Below are 6669 nucleotides of genomic sequence, written 5' to 3'. Positions count from 1 at the left end.
AAATTAACTGTCTTGTGGTATGCAGAGCTGACCAGTCTCCGTATTGATTGTTTTTGAGCCATAGAGGTAAGGTTCAATGAACAAGTGAACCACTAATAAAGTACCTGAGCACTGCAGCTAAACCCGAAGCTGTTAACAAAGTCTTTGCTCCCTAGGAGCGTAACTGAACCTCCGAATGAATTAATACACTTTAATTACAAACCACCTTAAATCAGACTTGAATCCGAGTGAACCTTTTATGCTGCGCATGCTCTCATGCAATAATTTATATTGAAAAACTGAATTACCAGCCTGCCTGTTTCTGCACTGATCGTCACAACATTAACAGAGTCCCTGGACTTTGTACTGCTGGAGGGGACCAAAGTGTAAGTCATTACTCACAATAATGCATATGTTAAAATCATAGGGAACTTACTTAAAATTCAATGCACTTTGGCATCATTATCATGTATCAACATAATGAATGGCTCCTTCAGAGTATGGTAATTATAATTTGATAAATCATCAGCAGAAAATTAACTAGATGTCAAAACATTCATTGGGAAGGGTGATGAATCGAGGATGATTGTGGTGATGAATTGTGTTAATCTGTGCAGTATGTATCCAGTGAAATGGCTAAACAGCCCAAGATGGATGGGGCACACAAGCTGCAAGGTCAGACCACAAAGCTGCAAGAAGGGTGCAATAAAAGCAAAGCTGTGGCTGTGTGCATGTTGTACTCCAGTTTTAAACTTCATAAATACTTCATTGGTATTTGCTTCATAAATTCTAATCCATTTAGGGGTGTGCTGAAACAATTAGTCAAGTGATCCATTGGAGGATTGACGGAAAATTAGTCAACACTGAACTTTGATAACAGAATATTGTTTTAAGTCTTTTATTAAGCAAAAATAAACAAACTTGTTCCAGCCTCTCAAACATGAGGAGTTGCCACTTTTTTGGATTGTTGGTCACACAAAAGAAGCTATTTAAAAAATGCCAGCCTGGCTCTTGGAACTTCTGTCAGACATTTTATAGTGTAATGGATTAATTCATTAATCAGGAAAGATAGTAATGGCATTTTGCTGTGCAATTGCTTAAGATACTGAAGAAATACTGGTCCTGCAAACTCCCTTCCACACTTCTGTTAACTGTGATGAAGATGTGTCTGCTAAGTGAGAGAGGTCCAACGAGAGTCCAGATTTTTATCACTGAGAACAGAGGAAACACATTTATCATAGCACCATGTCACTGAGGTAACACCAATTCCCCACAAAAAAGCAGTTTCCCCTTCTCATCATTGGCACTGGCCTCAAGTGGTGTTTACAGCAACCTCCTGTGGGTGAGTCCGGCAGCCGATCTCCTTAATCACCCCCACCTTGCTCTGCCTGACTCTAACGTACTGTGGTTTTTTTTTTTTTACTTTTGCTTTTATCAATACTTTCTGCTCTGTGGCTGAGGGAGATATTAAAGCCACAGCAGGGCAAAGAAGGGCGTTTCTGACACTTGCTCCCTCATTTATCAGGCTCCTTCATAGGTCCCGTCATTGACAATGAAAAGATTTCACAATAGTACTAGGCAGAAACTCATTCCACCAGACATCCATCATGCTCAGCCCAGCGGCTGCTCCAATGGCCCGATCAGTGATGCCTGGCTGCATGCCGGAGACTTTTTAACCCTCCCCACCACCTTCATTAGGCATAGTTAGAATAAGAGCAGTCATAGGGCTAAACTCTGTTACTGGGTGGGACCTACATGCCTCGCAACTGCTTCACATTTTTAAAATGCTTCATCGTTTTAAAAAGCCTGATGTCCACGGCCCTCAAGCCCAAGAGACATCCATGTATCAAGACCCTCTTGGAAAGGCAATAAGACCTTCATATTTTTTCATGTTAAAAAGATTTATCCATTCAGCAGTACAACGAACACACCCCACACCATTAACTATCCAATATACAAACAACACATAAAGTCACACCAACTGAAACAACAGCAATAAATATTTCAGGTGCTCCCAACAGAGATGATTTGTGATTCATTTCAAAGTTATATTTTTGCACCCCAGCTGGCCAACGGGTGGGCGTGGGGGGGGGGGGTGCTCTTTGACCCAGCACTGGCTGGTATAGAGAAATTATTCCCTAATCCCCACAGCTGAGTTTTCTGGCACATTTCCCTCATCTACTCCCTTCGCTCCTTTTACTGCTTTATCCTTCACAGCTGTCTCTTTTGTAACCTGTCTCTTTTGTAAATCACTCATCTTGCCAACATTTGGGTCACATTAAATTTCAACAAAGATCTTCATTGTCTTACATTTGAAGAGAATATCAAAACTCACAACATTTATGCTCCGAACGTGGTGCCAATACCATTAGAAAGGGAATTCAAGAAGCACTTGGGGCAACAGTACTTTAAATAAACACATCTTTGGCTTTTTCATTTTAACTAATTAGGCTCAGTGGTTTTTATGATTCCCAAATTAGCCTCAAGACAGAACACTAAGAGACCCCAGATGATCGGTCAGACCAGCTGCAAACTGAGAATGTAAGAATTTTGGAAATCCTGTCAGTAAGAATCCCAGAACAGCCCAAACTTCAAAAAGAAAACAGCACGTGCTGTGTTCACCAACTACTGCGCTTTGGAGGTTACAGATGGCACTAGTTGAGGATCAACTGAGAAATAATGAAAGGAAAAATAACCTCTGACTCAACTGAGAGGGACTGCAACTCCTGGTGAGTTCAAAATGGGTCTGTATTGTGCTCTGATGTGCCTTGCCTTGTTTGTAGCCACAGGCAGAGTTGTTGTCTGTGGATGCTGCATGGCAGAGGTGCTGAGACTGTATGAGACCTGCTGATGGGCCAGAGGGTTCTTTGCTGGCCCTGTGGATGTTCACCATGACACACACAAGCAGACACAGAAATGTGTGGCACTGTCAAGACATGACATACACGTTTTCACTGCAATTTAACTAACACATGCAGGATATTATTTAAAAATACATAATAAAATGCTACTCTCAACCAAGAACACATCTATTTAAACAACACCTGCTCCTTGTCCTGTATTTATTTACCTTTGGTGTTCTTTATTGTACTTTCTGGATTTATGGGTCTTGCCAGACAGGTGAGAGGCTGCATTGGTAGAAAGAGATGGAGAATAAACTTAAGCCAATGTTACTATTTTCCTCACAGCAAATCTTTTATCTGCATAGTTCATTCTTCATGTTTGAAGCAAAATGCTCAACTCAAGACAGGCATCGGAACACCTGTAATAAATAAAAACATGACATGGACAACCACCATATAACCAGCATTTCAGCAGTGTCATGAAAATATCTTCCATCCTCAGTTGATCTGTGTAAAGTCAGTACTAAAATGATCTTGGAAAATGTGTGATCAAGTGTGAACAACAAACATTCGCTAAACCCTGTGTGGCTAGTAGTGCTCTTATCCTATTATTCTGCTAACTATCAGCAATTATCTCCCTGTCAAAGCTGCAGGTGACAAATTCTCCCCATATCCCGCCTGGCAGTATCATCAACCGGACATGAACTTCATGTGATGGAAACTAAATCACTGGCTCTGCTCACAGCCCTGACAGACAAATGGGGTGTCTTGGAAAAGCTAGGTCCATCACTCTGGGCGGGGGGAAAAAGTCTCTCCCTCCCAGTTGACCTTTTTTTATTCGCTGAGAGAGGAGAATAAATACCACAGATTCTGTATGTATGGCGTGTTTCCAAAATATGAGAATTATTAATGGCTTTTGCGAAGGCCCCGTTTAATCTCCTGCCAAGTTGCAGTCATCATTTTTACCTTGGGCTGGTTTTTTCTTACAGATGGTCCCAGAAAAACAGGAACTGTGCTTTATCCTTACAGCAAAGGCAAAGGAAGTGTGTGGGCAGCAACTGGGCGACACGAATATGACAGAATAATCATCCCTCTTGAGGCAACGTATCACATTATGATGCTAACAGTATCTTAAAAAATTACAACACTTTGTGAATAGATGCAGACATTCTATATGCCACGCAATTATGCCAAACACACAACAAATGAGCTTCTGAGGACACCTCATTGTTTCACACCTCCACTGAGGTTTCTCTCTTTGCACTGTGATCATTTTCACTAGCTGAGGATTAATATCTTGTGTTGTCATAAGCCGTGTGCTAGTTTGGACTAGAGATGCGAGAAAGCGCACCTCCCCTGAAGAGTGCATACCCACAGTTACATGCCACTTTTCACACAGAGGACACAAATCAGGTCCCAAAGCCAGAATGAGTCGATCAGAGTAGCTTGGCACAGCCGGCAAATAACTCTCTTGTCTTTTTGACCTCATGGCCCATTGAACCTTGACTGAACAAGTGACCTGCCTGGTGCCTTTTTAAGTGAATTACAGTATTTGCATCTCACTGAAATGAATTCTGCTGGCTGTGTCAGCAACTCCTTTTACTGCATTACAGTTTACTCCCCTTTCATTCTACTTCAGAAGCAAATAACCAAGGACATTATGCAACTTTCAAAGCCTAAATGAAAAGAGTGCTGAGTCTAATGATGCCACTATTAATTGCCAATAGTCACTGACTTCATTAGCGATAATGACAATGTAGTCAGCAGGGTCACTTTGTGTATAAGAAGAAAAACACAATATGCGGGTTGATGACAGAAATATCATGAATTCAGATATGACTACAAAGCATGTTGGATGGAAGATATGTGAATCAACGAGGCAGTGGCCTTTCAGATATTGGGTGACTCATCACTCTTATCAAATGACTAATTCAAACTGCCGTCCAATTCATTATGGTATTTGATAATCTAGAATCAAACCCACCCCATAAGTAAAATAGGATGAGGTTTGTGGGCTTTATACTATTGTCACCAACAGCCAAGCAAAGATGAGGAGCAGGATCTGGTCAGGCTTTTATGTATGAAACTGAAATACAAAAAGAAAAAACAACCTTGATGAAGTTGCTCCATTGGGCGGCCAGTAGTATTCCATGGCCTTGTTTAGAGTTCAGCAATTTACAAAGTCTTTGTTCTATGGGGATAAACAGTTTGGACACTGGCCTTTTTATTTGGAGGTCAGACCAAGCACACTGGAGGTACTACAACTCCCAGATGGCCTTAAGGTACTTGAAGGATCTTGCTGCAGCTCAGTGGGCTACTCTGGTTGCCACCAGGACCCTAGCCAGGCCAGGCGACTGAAAAGATGGTGTTGAATGTTGAAAAATAAATAAGTAAATCCCTTCAACTTGAGCCTACATCAGCGATGACCTGTCATGAAACACAATGCTTCTAAAGCCAATGCCTTCTTTGGGTTTCCTTTGAAAAGGGATTGAGTTATTGATGCAGGAAATCCATTCACCAGCTCCCCTGTTAGGGACCTAAACCACCACAAACTACATATTACATAATGGTCTGTTTGCCCTTGGCATTCAGTGGGCTCTGGCAAGGAATCCGTACTGATGGACTTTCATATCCCAGTAGGATCAAAAATGTAATTAAAAGCTTCTACCTTGCTTTAGAAGCTGCTCCTCCTGTCTTTACCAGTATAGCGTCCACTCTCACAAAGAGCTCCAGTAGCCTTTTCTCTCTGACCTTGGCATTTCTTTTCAGCTGCCGATTATTGATAATTTTCTGGCAGCTGTGTCTCTCCTCATTTGTCATGATTATTGCTGAATTTTTAAGCTGTCATCTGTGAGCATGGATCAATGGTTGTCGACTTCCCCTTTGTCATATTGGCAGCACAAACAGACCTTCCTCTCTAAATGAGGCTTCTCTATCTATTAGCTGTCTGTCTTACTGGGCACTTGATCTTTTGTTAGGTCAGTCTATACATCTTTCTTCTAATCAAAGCCTGACATTTTTATATCATGCATGGGTACTAAGCAAGCAAATGACTGAGCTGTGTACTGTAAATGTTTTTACTTTAGTCTTCAATATGTACATTCAATAACAGTGCATACATTTAACCACAGAGCAGTAGTGCTTGCCTCCCAAGGTCAGTGCAAGATAACAGGAGAGTCAGAAATCCCTTTGAACTGCATTGATAACAGGATACAACTGACAATCCAAATGGTAAATGGTCCTATACTTGTATAGTGTTTTTCTATGCATTGGAGCACACTCAAAGAGCTTTCACACGGCCATTCACCCATTTGCACTCCCAAGCGCTCACACATTCACACCGGGAGCAACTGGGGGTTCAGTGTCTTGCTCAAGGACACTTCGACACGTGGACAAGGAAATCGAACCGCTAATCTGGCGGCACGAACGAATGCAGCTGCCGCCCTCTCTCTCTGAGTTGTGTGCCTAAAAATGTGTTATAGTGCATCTTCGCGTTTGTTGCATTTATGTTCTAGTGCGCGTAGTTCAACGTCTACGTTGCGCCCAAGATACAGTCGCCACTGCCTTGTGGATATAGGATTGTTAGGTATTTTTAGTCAGATAGAAATTGGTTAGATACTTTATGTATTAGAAATGTTTAGTGGAGATAGGATGTCTAGTTAGACTGTTAAATGCTTAGTCATGCTTATGAGTTTCTACAGGGTACATCTGGTCAAGGATAACTAGAGAGAAGAGTTGATGACTGTCAGCAGACAGGATGTTTAATATTATTATTATGACGTGTATAACTGTAGCCTTAGCCATAATATGTTCTTATGTTTAATATCACGACATGTTACTAGAGGTC

At 41.5% G+C, this 6669-nt stretch overlaps 1 long non-coding RNA gene across 1 annotated transcript in view; it reads right to left on the bottom strand.

Moving 5' to 3' along the window:
• Positions 1–2757: 2757 nt before the first annotated feature.
• Positions 2758–6669, bottom strand: part of LOC109962917 (uncharacterized) — a 16100-nt gene continuing 12188 nt past the window's right edge. Inside the window, exons 2-3 of the long non-coding RNA XR_002275332.1 lie at positions 3050–3107; positions 2758–2855 (exon numbers count right to left, since the gene is read on the bottom strand). This is a non-coding gene — a long non-coding RNA (uncharacterized LOC109962917). The remainder of the gene's footprint in view (positions 2856–3049; positions 3108–6669) is intronic.

This window comes from Monopterus albus, unplaced genomic scaffold, assembly GCF_001952655.1.
Source record: "Monopterus albus unplaced genomic scaffold, M_albus_1.0 scaffold69.1, whole genome shotgun sequence".
NCBI classification, from domain to species: Eukaryota; Metazoa; Chordata; class Actinopteri; order Synbranchiformes; family Synbranchidae; genus Monopterus; species Monopterus albus.
Note: the sequence above shows the minus strand (reverse complement) of the source record. Positions and strands in the feature narration are given on the sequence as shown.